At 48.4% G+C, this 13,169-nt stretch overlaps 1 long non-coding RNA gene across 1 annotated transcript; it reads left to right on the top strand.

Moving 5' to 3' along the window:
- Positions 1 to 270: 270 nt before the first annotated feature.
- LOC125534462 lies at positions 271 to 934 on the top strand. Its single transcript, XR_007294493.1, has 3 exons — positions 271 to 461; positions 603 to 702; positions 808 to 934. It is a non-coding gene; the product is annotated as an uncharacterized LOC125534462 (long non-coding RNA).
- Positions 935 to 13,169: the final 12,235 nt, after the last annotated feature.

Here is a 13,169-nt window from a genome sequence, read left to right as displayed (position 1 = left end):
TATCCACGCCGGCCTCCAAGAAGCACCGGACGTCGTCCCCCTTCTTCCCCTTCTCCACGCCCAGTCCCAGCCCGGCGCACCACCTCTTCTCCTCCTCCTCCGCGGCCTCTCCCAGGGCCTCCTCCAAGTCCCCCGCCCCGGCGGGCCCCAAGTCCCCGGCGCCCGCCACCTCGGCCAGGCGCCTCCTGCGCCTGCCCTTCCCGCCGCCCTCGCCCGCCAAGCACATCCGCCAGGCGCTCGCGAGGAGGCACGTCTCACCGTGCCCGGCGATCCCCGAGGAGGACGGTGACGGCGGAAGGGGCCTCGACAAGGGCTTCGGCTTCAACAAGGGCTTCGCCGCCAAGTACGACCTCGGGGACGAGGTCGGGAGGGGCCACTTCGGCTACACCTGCGCCGCCAGGATCAGGAAGGGGGCGCGCAAGGGGGACGCCGTCGCCGTCAAGCTCATCCCCAAGGCCAAGGTGATGACTTGCCCGCAACCTCTGCAAACCCTTGAGCTTGGATCCCTTCACTGGTTTTTCTGAAAATTCATGCCGCGGGAGTTCATAGGCGATCTTAGATTTGTGAAAAAGATCAACTATATCTGTGGGTCTATGACGCAGGTTTGAAGGCGCCTGACAAGCCCATCGTCGCGCCGCCGACCTGCTGAAATTCGAGGTCGGCACCCATGCGAACTCAGGTAACCTTGGTCGTGCTTGACAGGTATTGTCACATCATCTCAGTTTCTTCATTTTATCAAAAAAAATCTCAGTTTCTTCAGATTGACATGGTCAGCCATGTACTAAAAATGTGATGTTGTTTCTGTAGTTAGCCTTTTAAATAGCAAGTGGGGTATGTGTGTGTTGCATCTGATGTGCGAGAGCTCAACCTGGTGAGCTCCTGGGAGAAGAAAAAAGGAGCCACAACAGCCCTGGCGAGCTCGAGATGACGACGGTTGTCGGTGTCAAAACCGGCGGATCTCGGGTAGGGGGTCCCGAACTGTGCGTCAAGGCCAGATGGTAACAGGAGACAAGGGACACGATGTTTTTTACCCAGGTTCGGGCCCTCTCGATGGAGGTAATACCCTACTCCTGCTTGATTAATATTGATGATATGGGTAGTACAAGAGTAGATCTACCACGAGATCAAGGAGGCTAAACCCTAGAAGCTAGCCTATGGTATGATTGATGTGTATGGAGTTGATTGCCTACGGACTACGACCCTCCGGTTTATATAGACACCGGATAGGGTTAGGGTTACATAAAGTCGGTTACAATGGTAGGAGATCTTGAATATCCGCATCGCCAAGCTTGCCTTCCACGCCAAGGAAAGTCCCATCCGGACACGGGACGAAGTCTTCAATCTTGTATCTTCATAGTCCAGGAGTCCGGCTGAAGGTATAGTCCGGCTACCCGAACACCCCCTAATCCAGGACTCCCTCAGTAGCCCCTGAACCAGGCTTCAATGACGGCGAGTCCGGCGCACAAATTGTCTTCGGCATTGCAAGGCGGGTTCCTCCTCCAAGTTCTTCATAGAAGATTGTAAACACTAATAGTAGTGTTCGGCTCTGCAAAATAAGCTTCCACATATTGCCATAGAGAGAATAATATTAACACAAATCAAATCTGCTGACGTATTCCGTAGTGCATCATCACACTACAGCCAAGTCCTTCACTCGAATCATTTTTACTTTTCCACCTCAGCATGTTTTGCGAGGCGGTTTCCTTGGCACGTCTTGTCAAAGAAGAGATCGTGTACCCCCCTTTTACGGGATTCTCATCAATACGGACGTGGGTAACCCAATCGTGCCCGTTAGCATGTTTTCTCGATTAAAGGCGAGTCCCAAACGGTTACGGGGAGGGCTCCTGGTATTCAACCTCTTATAAAGAGACCAAGGCCTTACTCCTTTTTTCAATCTCAAACGAGTTCGCCCGTCGCCTCGAGTTCCAACACCCTAGGCTCCAGATTCCAGGCGCTTCGGACCTTCGACAATGTCCGATTCCGACCTTCAAGGCCGATGGATGCCCTCCTCCGTCACGGAGGAGGACGTGCTAAAGTTGAGAGAGGCTAAGTTCTTGACCGCCGAAATTCCGCATAGGTTGCCTGCTCAAAGGCAGGCTATTCCCAGTCCCCAGCCCGGTGAGAGCGTAGTGTTCATGTCTCACTTCCTTCGGGGGTTAGGCTTCCCGATGGATCCCTTCGTGAGGGGGCTGTTGTTTTATTATGGGCTGGAATTTCATGACTTAGCTCTGGAGTCCATCCTCCATATCTCCTTGTTTATCGTTGTATGCGAAGCGTTCCTCCGTGTTACCCCTCACTTCGGATAATGGCTTAAGACTTTCAAAGTGGAGCCGAAGATGATCAAGGGACGGCACGCAGAGTGCGGAGGCGCTGTTATAAGCAAAAATGCTGATGCTCCATGGCCCGAGGGCTCTTTTCAAGAGGAGCTCGGCTTGTGGCAACGAGAATGGTTCTATATCACCGCTCCCAGGAGCGCCAAGTGGGTGGCGCCTCCTGCCTTTCGCTCGGGTCCCCCATCACGGCTAGCGTCATGGGTCAACAAAGGATTAGATTGGGGTTTGCCCAAAGACGTGCCCCTATTACAGGGCCGAATTAAGGATCTCTTGGAAGGAGACCTCAGCTTGGTCAAGGTGACGCAGGTCATGCTGATTCGCCGAATATTGCCCGGCAAACGCCGCCCCATTCGCCTGTGGGAGTTTAATCCAGAGGGACCGCGAGCTCTCCAGAACTTTATGGGCGCAACGCCCACGGAGATGTATAGACTGTTCTTCGGATCACAAGAGATGTGTCCGGATTTAACCGAGGACGCAGGCCTAAGCTGCAATCGCCCGGATAATCAAGTAAGCAACCTTGTGCCCGGACCTTCTATCCGTATAATTGTCATAAACTTGCCCCTAAAAGAGCCGTCCTTTTAAACAGGAGTGGATAGCGAAGTCAAAGCTGATTAGGTGTCCGGCTCCCCTTCCTGAAACCAGGCCGGATCCTGTGCTGGTCAGGATGCTGGAGATAATGCCTTTGGAGGGGGAGGACAAGGAAGCTACGGTCTCCTCGAAGGAGGCCGCTCCGAAGGGAGGAACCGACAATTCCTCTCCTAAGGGGAAGAAGAGAGCCACCTCTGACGACCCGGAAACCATGGCCTCAAAACAGGGGAGAAAATCCTCGTCAGAGGGTCCGACATCGGGGAATTCCTCGGCCGAACTACGCCCTCAAAGGGATCAGCCTTCCAGCGAGCCGTAAGTAGAGAGAGGTTTTCCTTTTGAGGGATGAGAGAAATCCTTGATTTATATCTGATAAGATTAACCGAAATTTTACCTTGTAGCTCGGACCTCAGCCCTTCTCAGCAGAGCTCGTCTTCGGGGGATCTTCTTCCGGAGATGATGGAGAGCGGGACGCCTCCCCTGCCATACCGCCTAGCGAGGAGGGCGACCCTGAGGTGTCGTCGCGGAGGGTTTCTCTGAATCCGGCAGGGGCGGAAGATAGCTACGTGGCCCCCCAAGGCTCTTCTCGTCGGGCCTTCGAAAGAGGCCATAGGACAAGTCCGGCACCGTCTGGTGCTCGGCCGGAGGAGCTAAAGATTTTGCTGGGGCGAGCTTCTATCTCAGAGGAGCACCGTGCATTGATGGGCACGGTGATTGAAAGGATTTCATCCGCAGAAAGAGGATTGCATGAGGCCGTCAAAAGTTTACTGACGGGTTTTGAGGTACGTTAGATAATGTACACTTTTGTCAGTTGCACATAAGTAAGATGTGCCCTGTGTAGATAGTAGCCCCTGAGACTGCGTGTTGTCAAGAAATGACGACACGTAGAGGATCATAATCCCAGGTCTAAGATGTCGCCTTTGAATGTAGGTGGCGAGGTGTCCGGAATCAAGCCGAACTGATGATGTGGCCGAACTAAAGCGGCAATTGGACGTGGCAGATGCCGACATCGCGCTTGTCAACAAGCGGCTTGATGAGGCTCAAGGTATGTAATTCTTCGGGCGGCATCAGGTAAGAGGAGCTTCATGCCAGTGTCTTACAATGTGTGTGCTTGACGCAGATGGTACGACCGTCATGGAGAATCTTAGGGCAGAACTTGCCCGAGCTAAGGAGCAAGCCAGAAAAAGCGATGCGGCTGTCGAGAAGGCCCTTGAAGAGCTGAGAGCCGAACAGGCTGCTCACTGCCGAAGCAGAGAAGAGATGGCCGAGATGGCCGAGAAGTTAAAGAGCGCTGCAGACCGTTGCAAACTTCTTGAGAAAGAAGACCGGGCGAGACAGACGGACTTAGAGAAGGCCGTTGCCGATGCCAAGGACGCTCGCTTTGTGATGAGAGCTGCGAAGGAGGAGCTGCGTCCGGCCGAACAGATTGCGGCTGGAAAGCCCTTTATGCTGCGGAGGAAGTTTTGTGATCCGAAGTTTACTCCGTTGGACTGGATGTGGAGTGTGGAGGACACCTATCTGGACTTGGTAGCGAGTGCTGCTGATACGACCGAACACTTTCGAGATCAGAAAGATCGTGAAGTGGAAAAGCTTTTCTGGTCGCAGTTTCACAATCCAGAGCGTCCACTGGTAGTGGATGATCGTTTGGCTCAATGGGCCGAACTGAATAGGTTGTCCGGACTCGCCATGAAGTACGTCATGGGTCATCTGTGGCCGGGGAGATCGGAGCCGAAGAGTTATTTTAGCTTGGTGCAGCAATTCCTTGACGCGGTGCCGCGTATTAATGCAATGAAGAGGTCAGCATGCATAGAGGGCGCAAAGATGGCTCTTGCCCGTGTCAAGACATACTGGGCAGAGATGGAGACCACCGTTGTTGCGTCCCGAGATTCGGACAAAAGCCGAGTACCTTCCGAGCACTATTTTCAGGAAGTCCTTGAAGGCGCTCGTGTAATAGAGACGCAGTGCTCGAAAGATGCTATGTTATGATAGCATATGTAATTATAAAGTAATATTTTGATAAACTATAGTGGCCTTTTTTATACTTGTGCCTCCAAGTATTGGGAACACCTCCTGTGCGGCCGTTTTAAGATATATATATATATATATATATATATATATATATATATATATATATAATCTGAAAGATGGCACTCGTTGGCTTCAGCCCCCACGCACATAGTGCGTGGGTGCTCGCAGAAGACACATTTTCACACTTAACCCAACGTCTTGGTCCTACAAAGGAGGTGATAGCGCAGCGGGCCAGGCAACCGGACTATAATGCTTTAACACTTTCATTTAGCCATAGGAGTTTGACAATGAGACTCTTTAGGTAGCTCCTTGGTGGCAACTGCGCTCGTCCGAATTCGGGGCGCGTATGTGCCTGACCGGGAAGCGGCCCTTCGTTAAAGCGGAGAAATCCGATAGATTCCGATAGGTCATCAAGTGGCTGACCAGTCTCACGCTACATCATGTCAGTCAGTTTTCGGCTTTCTCTACTGAGGTGCTCGCCCGGCCGAACCGGGGCACAATCGCAGTAGTTCTCCTGGTGCTACCTTAGCCGATAGAGCGGAACATAAGGTAGCCGAACTCAGGAGCCGGGCAACCCAACATTTGACCAAAATCATGATTCGGAGCTGATGCATATAATGCCAAAACTCGCGACGCCGAACACTCCCTAAGGTGTTCGGTCTTTATGAGTGCGGGCGAAACGACACTCTTTATTAACAAAAGAAAAGCCCCTAGTGTCCAGGTACGTGCAAAAAATTCTGACGTGGCCACATGCCAAGACGCCAGCCTCCTCCTTGGTTATATCAGAAAGAAAAAACCAGGGGATGTGTAGCAATAAGAGACAGTAAAAAAGGTTTACGCAGGGTCTTAATCTAAAAAGAATCCTTTAGGACGGGTCCCTACTGCACGTCTGCGCCTGTGTCTCCATTGTGCCGTATCCTGGACGGGCGCCGCACGACGTTCATCTGTAAAAGAGAGGAACTGAGTTGAAAATGGGTCGTGCCGAAAAAGTTTAAAATAAGCAAAGTATAAAGTAAGATATATAATATTGAGCTTTATTGTCTCTTATTGTATATGCGTGGAGCCCCTAGTGCGGGGGTATATGGCTTCTAGGCCTGCATCAATGATGATTTTGCACCGAACTCGTCTATCTGCGTTCGTGGTCTTGAATGACCTATTTTGAAGTCTTTTGGCCGGTGAGGCCATTTTGCTGTGGGGCTGTTAAAGCGGCCGCACAGTCCTCCGCTTGGGGAGGCGCACTTTAGTGCTTCCCCTTCAAAGAGATGATGCCTCGTGGACCGGGCATCTTAAGCGTAAGAGATGCATAATGTGGTATTGCGTTAAAGCGAGTGAAAGTTCGCGTCCCAGTAGTGCTTGATAGCGACTTGAGAACGGGACGATATGGAAGGTCAGCTTTTCGCGGCGGAGGTTATCGGCAGAGCCGAATGTGACTGTGAGCTGGAAAAAACCCATACAATGGGTGTCCGGACCAGGTATTACCCCTTGAAAGGAGGTTTTGCTGCGGTGGATTCTTGCTGGGTTTATCCCTCTGTGCTGGATTGTATCCTGATATATCAGGTTTAGTCCACTGCCACCGTCCATAAGGACATTTGAAAGCTGGAGTCCGCCAATTATTGGATCGAGTATCAAGGCAGTCCAGCCTGCATTCTTGATATTCCTAGAATAATCTAGCTGATCGAAGATGATCGTTTTTGACAACCAATGGCAGGACCCTTTGGGGATGGGCCATGTGGTGCGTACCTTTACGGGCGCCGCACGTTTTGTTATGTGAAGTGAGTTCACTGTTTTTACTTCTTGTGGGAAGTTCTTTTGTTTCCTGGTGCTCTGCTTTTGGGGTTCGTCCTCGTCTTCGCTTGGTGTGTCGAGCCCCTTGTGTTCGGCATTGAGTCTGTCGGATTGTTTGAAAACCCAACAGTCTCTGTGGGTATGGTTAGCAGGTTTCCCGGGAGTACTGTGTATCTGACATATCCTGTCCAGGATTTTATTTAGGTTGGATGGATCGTCCCTGTTATCCTGAGGGGCGATTTTTCCTGATTTCGTTGTGAGCCTTTGAATCCGGCATTGACTGTCGTGCTCTTCGGATTTTTGTCCTTGGTCCAGCGACGGTCCTTGTTGCGTCGCGGTTTTTCGTTTCCATCCCTAGTTTCGGATGTACTTGGGTCGCTGGGGCTGCACCTTGCCAACCAGCTATCCTCTCCTGCACAAAAGCGGGTCATGAGGCTTGTTAGTGCGGCCATTGTTCTTGGCTTTTCTTGGCCGAGGTGTCTGGCGAGCCATTCGTCTCGGACGTTATGCCTGAAAGCTGCTAAGGCTTCGGCGTCCGGACAGTCGACTATCTGATTCTTTTTAGTGAGGAATCTATTCCAGAACTGCCGAGCTGATTCTCCGGGTTGTTGAGTTATGTGACTAAGATCGTCTGCATCCGGAGGGCGGACATAGGTCCCTTGAAAGTTTGCTCGGAAAGCATCCTCGAACTCTTCCCAGCTTCCATTGTGTTTTCGGGAAGGCTTTTAAGCCAATGCTGGGCTGGCCCTTTAAGCTTAAGGGGTAAATATTTTATGGCGTGGAGATCATCTCCTCTAGCCATGTGTATGTGGAGGATATAATCCTCGATCCAGACTCCAGGGTCTGTTGTTCCATCATATGCCTCTATGTTTACGGGTTTGAATCCCTCTGGAAATTCATAGTCCAGCACCTCATCGGTGAAACGTAGGGGGTGTGCGGCACCCCTGTATTTGGGTGTGCCGGATTCTGATGATGGCTTTATTGCATTGCTTACGAGAGCTTGCTTTCTTGGCCCATAAATGGACCTAACTGGGCCATGATGCGAATCCTTAAGTGGGTCGCATGCCGATTTAGGTGCGGCGCCGCTTGCCGCTTTATGGGGTCGTCTATTCGACCGTGTGGCTTTTTCATTTTTTGAATGCGAGGGCTCTAGGGCCTCTTCGTCGAATTCAGGCAGTAGCTTTCTTTTCGGATAGCTTTTAGTGCGGCGACTGTCGCCGTACTTATCTGTGGTATTGATTACTTTGCTCCATCTAATCCGGAGTGCGTCTTCCGCTGTTTTTAGGTTCCGCTTCTGCTTCTTTAGGCTGCGTGCAGTTGCAATGAGCCTCTCGTGGAGATTCTTCTGCTCCATAGGTTTATTCGGCGTGAGGTCGTCCGGAATGCCGTTTTCGCCGGAGGAGGGATGTTCGGTTTCTCTATCCGTGTTGCCCTGTTCGGACGGTTGCTCTAAGGCCTGCTCGTCGTCTACCAGCTCGTCCTGCTCTATGGCTGGGTTTTTGTTGAGGCGGGGCTTGGGTCGGCGTTTACACCAATGCTTTGATTGCTTTTCGGGGGGTCGATCTCCCGTCCCATCCCCCTTTTCCTCGTTGTCGCTTCCTTTAGGGGTATCCACCATGTACACATTGTGAGATGAGGTGGCTGTCCAATGCCCTATGGGCGTTGGTTCGTCGGTATCTCCTGCATCGTCATCCATGCTGTCGATGTCTCCGGAGTCGAAGTTGAGCACGTCGTTTAAATTGTCGACAGTGGCTACCAAGTGGGCGGTGGGTGGGCTTTGAATTTCTTCATCATCCGTATCCCATCCTCGCTGACCGTAGTTCGGCCAGGGCTCTCCTGATAAGGAGAGAGTCTTGAGAGAGTTCAGGATATCGCGACTTGAGAAAGATGTCTGCGACGGTGAACTCCATTATCGACGCCCAATCGGATTCGATTGGCAGGGGCACGGGGGGTTCGGAGTCCGGGAAGGAGTCCGGATCCTCGGAGTCACGGGTAGTGCAGAGTGCAGGGCTAGCGTTCGGCTCGATCGCCTCTGAGATCGCAGCCCCTGAGGTAGCGTCCAACCGCTGATCCTCGATCGGCGCAGTAGGCTCCGAGTCAATGGTCGAAACCGATGCGTATGCGGCCTCCCAGGCGCTGTTCGGCGGCAGAGCTATATCATGCCCATCGAGACAGTGCGGCGCGCTTGGCTGTGGCTCGAATCCGTCGGAGATCAAGTCCCCGTGGATGTCAGCCATGTAGTTTAGGCTTCCAAACCTGACCTGATGGCCAGGGGCGTAGCTTTCGATCTGCTCCAGGTGGCCAAGCGAATTGGCCCGCAGAGCGAGGCCGCCGAAGACGAAGATCTGTCCGGGAAGCAAAGTCTCACCCTGGACTGCATCGTTGTTGATGATCAAAGGAGCCATCGGGCCTAAAGGCGACGACATAGAGGAACTCTCAATGATAGCACCAATGTCGGTGTCAAAATCGGCGGATCTCGGGTAGGGGGTCCCGAACTGTGCGTCAAGGCCGGATGGTAACAGGAGACAAGGGACACGATGTTTTTTACCCAGGTTCGGTCCCTCTCGATGGAGGTAATACCCTCTCCTGCTTGATTAATATTGATGATATGGGTAGTACAAGAGTAGATCTACCACGAGATCAAGGAGGCTAAACCCTAGAAGCTAGCCTATGGTATGATTGATGTGTATGGAGTTGATTGCCTACGGACTACGACCCTCCGGTTTATATAGACACCGGATAGGGTTAGGGTTACATAAAGTCGGTTACAATGGTAGGAGATCTTGAATATCCGCATCGCCAAGCTTGCCTTCCACGCCAAGGAAAGTCCCATCCGGACACGGGACGAAGTCTTCAATCTTGTATCTTCATAGTCCAGGAGTCCGACTACCCGAACACCCCCTAATTCAGGACTCCCTCAACGGTGTCACAGGTGGTGTGGGAGAGGAGATGGTCTCCATCCAAGGTCCGAGGACCAGCCATGACGTCGAGCTGCTGCAGCTTGGAGTCAGGAGGGTATTCGCACCCCGGCGTGTCCCAGTACGTGCTTTGGAAGAGACACGCATCAATCTCAACAGACCCTGATGCGTCCACATTATTTGTTTCTGAAACAAATAGCAGCTCTCCGATGTAGTAAGGAGAAACCAAGAATGACAGAGCACCCTCGTGTCAAACTCAACACACCCTGGCATTTCTCCATTGTTTGATTCAGAAACAGGCAGAAACATCTGCTATATATCTCTGAATTTATTTAAGGTTGTTTCTCTTATTTCTATTCTGATGTGCATGCATCTTCCCTTGCTATCTTCCATACACATATGTGCTACAACCATGCCATTTTGTCCTGTAAATGCGCTACAGATATGTGCAACAAAGTAGTCTTCATGTGCGAAGAAGCAAAGGGCTTTTATGCGGCTATGCCATCATGCTACATGTTAGTTGGAAGTCCAATCTCGGCTTGATTACCGCTCTTTAAGCAAAATTATTAGTAACAGATATTATCCTAGATTATTCTTGCTTGAACAATTTTAGAAGCACAACTATCAGTATGTGCACTTAATAAAATGCAAGTCCGAATGCAGATGCTGAAAAAATATTTTGGAAATTATACATTATTCAGTCTCCCAGTTTGTGATTTGCCTTTTGTTTATGTTGTCCAGAAATGTACAAAGGACTGACATGTGTCATCTATAGCATGTCCCCTTTGTCTGAATGTTCAAGTAGAAGAGTTTCATCTCATTTGGCAAGGAGCACTGCAATAATACATGCAACTCTTCACAGCTACTAACATGAAGTTGCACTCAGGCTCTCGCATGGACTAAAGAGTTATTGTCGGTATGTATCACTGTTTAATTTTTACAGTCTATAGGTTTATTTATATGGCAAGTATTGATCTCAAGGACAACATTGCTGTAACTACTGTCACCTATTCAAAAATTTCTTTAGAGGAACTACACCATGTATTTTGCTGACCTGAACATTGAAATAATGAGTACAAAAGGTTCAGGGCATATGCGAATAATTGAAGTTTTATATTTGCGGACAAGGGAGAAATGCCTAAATTAGAAGGCAGAGTAGAATTTTATACTCTGTTGTTGCAGTGTGGCTTTTGGGAATCCTTAGCACGATTATCCCAGAGGTGAAGCTTAGACACCACCATGGATTTGTCTGGCTATGAATCATGGTCATGAAATACGTTCATGTTGTTCCCTTTCCAGATGCTTTAGAACAGACAAGCGATGATGCTGGAATAAGAGGTTCTCGATTCCCTTTTATGTCATAGTTCATACTACAACACACATATACTGCAGCCTCTTAAATTATAAAATTATTGTCTCTTAGATTATAAAATTTCATGATATCAAATTGTATGTACTGCAAATTTTCTCCTTTTTACTGCCTACTTGATTGTATATATAGAATAACTAGATAATGATGCTCCATGCATTACTAGAGCTGTTGATAGCTTGTCCACCTAGATTATTTTACACTCTCTTCTTAGGAGAATTTAGCTTAGATATTTAGGTGCAACACATGTATTGCGAAGCGAGATATTTAGTTTGTTTTTCTTGGGTAAACCAAACTCTTGACATTCCAAAACCTCTACTACTAAAGGTATAATTTGATTACTTAACTTCATGCTTTGACCATAAATCTTTGGGAAAAAAATTAATTGATGGTTAAAAGTCATGTGCTGCTGCATTGGACTATGAGCTTGAAAAAAGAGTACCTACCTAATACCTACAGAGGTGGCTAATCCTTCCAGTGACCTATATATATGTAAGTATGTAAGTTAGGCTCAATTCCAAGTTAGCCTATACTATTTGTGTCAATTTAGTTTATCCTGTTACCACTTGCAAATATATTTTAATATAATATAACTCCTATTGTTGTCTTCAATAGAGAGGGAATAAATCTCTAATGAATATTTTGGTACATTCATGCTACCTATCTTTTGCATTTAAAATCGAACATGCAATAGGCAGCCATAGCAAATCTATATACTGCATAAACCTTTACTTGAAAGGATTAAATCACATAAATTGTCCCGTCCATTATAATTGATGATGTCTATACAATCAACCCAGCAAAAAAATATTAGGCCAAATGATCACACACAGAACCAACAAAAACCTTAGTTCCATATGAAGCTGCCTACCAGAATCCATAACATACATTGACTAATAAAGCTCCAGCATGCTTCAGTTTAATAGTAGAGCGCGTTCAGGAATTAAAATCATGCAAATTGGTTATTTATTATAGTTGGAAAAGAACTATTGTTAAAGCAGAGTCCGCGGTTAAGAAGTTCATAAGTCTTAGCCGCTTTTTTTTGGCGTATTGAATGTGCAGGAATTGATACAATAAAGTTTCAATAAGATGTCATCATTATATCCATTGTCAATTTAGCTGAACATTTTTTTAGCAAAAATTCTACGAAACTTGTAAGGTATCGTGTTGAAAATCTGCGAGGAATAGTTAATGACCCTTTGACCCAATACACTTTGATCATTGATCAATTTCTATGTGTCAGTTGTCCCATGACATGGATCACTTGTTCCTCGAACTTCCCTGGCTGAAGGAGAAACTGGAGAAGTACATTGACGAGGCCTCGGCGACTGGATCATGGAGCCCAAACGCGCTTCGCACCACCACGGATGCTTGATTGAAAGAAGGGTTGGAGCCTCGCTGCATCACCAGGGATTTGAAATGGGACGTCCCTGTCCCACACGAGAAGTACAAGGATAAGGTTTGCCATCTGAGCACATAGAGATTCATTGTGAAAATTTATCTCTCTCCATTTTGTATTAATGTTTGTCCATGTGATGAACCGTTCCCAATTAGCTTGGCCATATGCATTAGTCATGATTTGCTACTGATTCTTTTTGGTTCATTATGTATCTTTGACTATCCAACTCCATGGACATGTTTTTATTTTCCTGTTCTGTCTTGAGAGCACACATGTGGAGTTGTGCAGGGCATGTTGAGCTGTACAGGGAGTATATATCTATTGAGTTCTGTGGTTATTTTCAATTTCGATGGTGGAAACGATTTAAGGATAAGTTGGCGGAATGCCTCGAAGATGTTTTATAAGCTTTAAAAATAGTGGATGGTCCGAGGATCCTGTGGCATGCTCTGATTTGTTTCAGAGTTCAGATGTTTCGATGATGTGCATCGTGTGCTTCCGAGGCAGCAGAAGGTTGTACACATATCAACGTCTATGGGTGAAGATATCCTACCATATCTAGAACCTGTTTGATATGCAGATTAGTCAAGCTTTTGCAGAGCAGTCCTCATAAGCTGCAAGATACATGCATGGTTCGTATGGTTCATTACTCATAACTAATCTATATGTCAAAACTTGGACAACTATTTAGACCTTGAATTATCTTATAAATTGACAATGATGATGTTTTCATGCAATCTGCAATTCTGGTTTTG

This window comes from Triticum urartu, chromosome 2 (assembly GCF_003073215.2).
Source record: "Triticum urartu cultivar G1812 chromosome 2, Tu2.1, whole genome shotgun sequence".
Lineage (NCBI taxonomy): Eukaryota > Viridiplantae > Streptophyta > Magnoliopsida > Poales > Poaceae > Triticum > Triticum urartu.
This window is presented reverse-complemented; position numbering and strand designations above follow the sequence as displayed.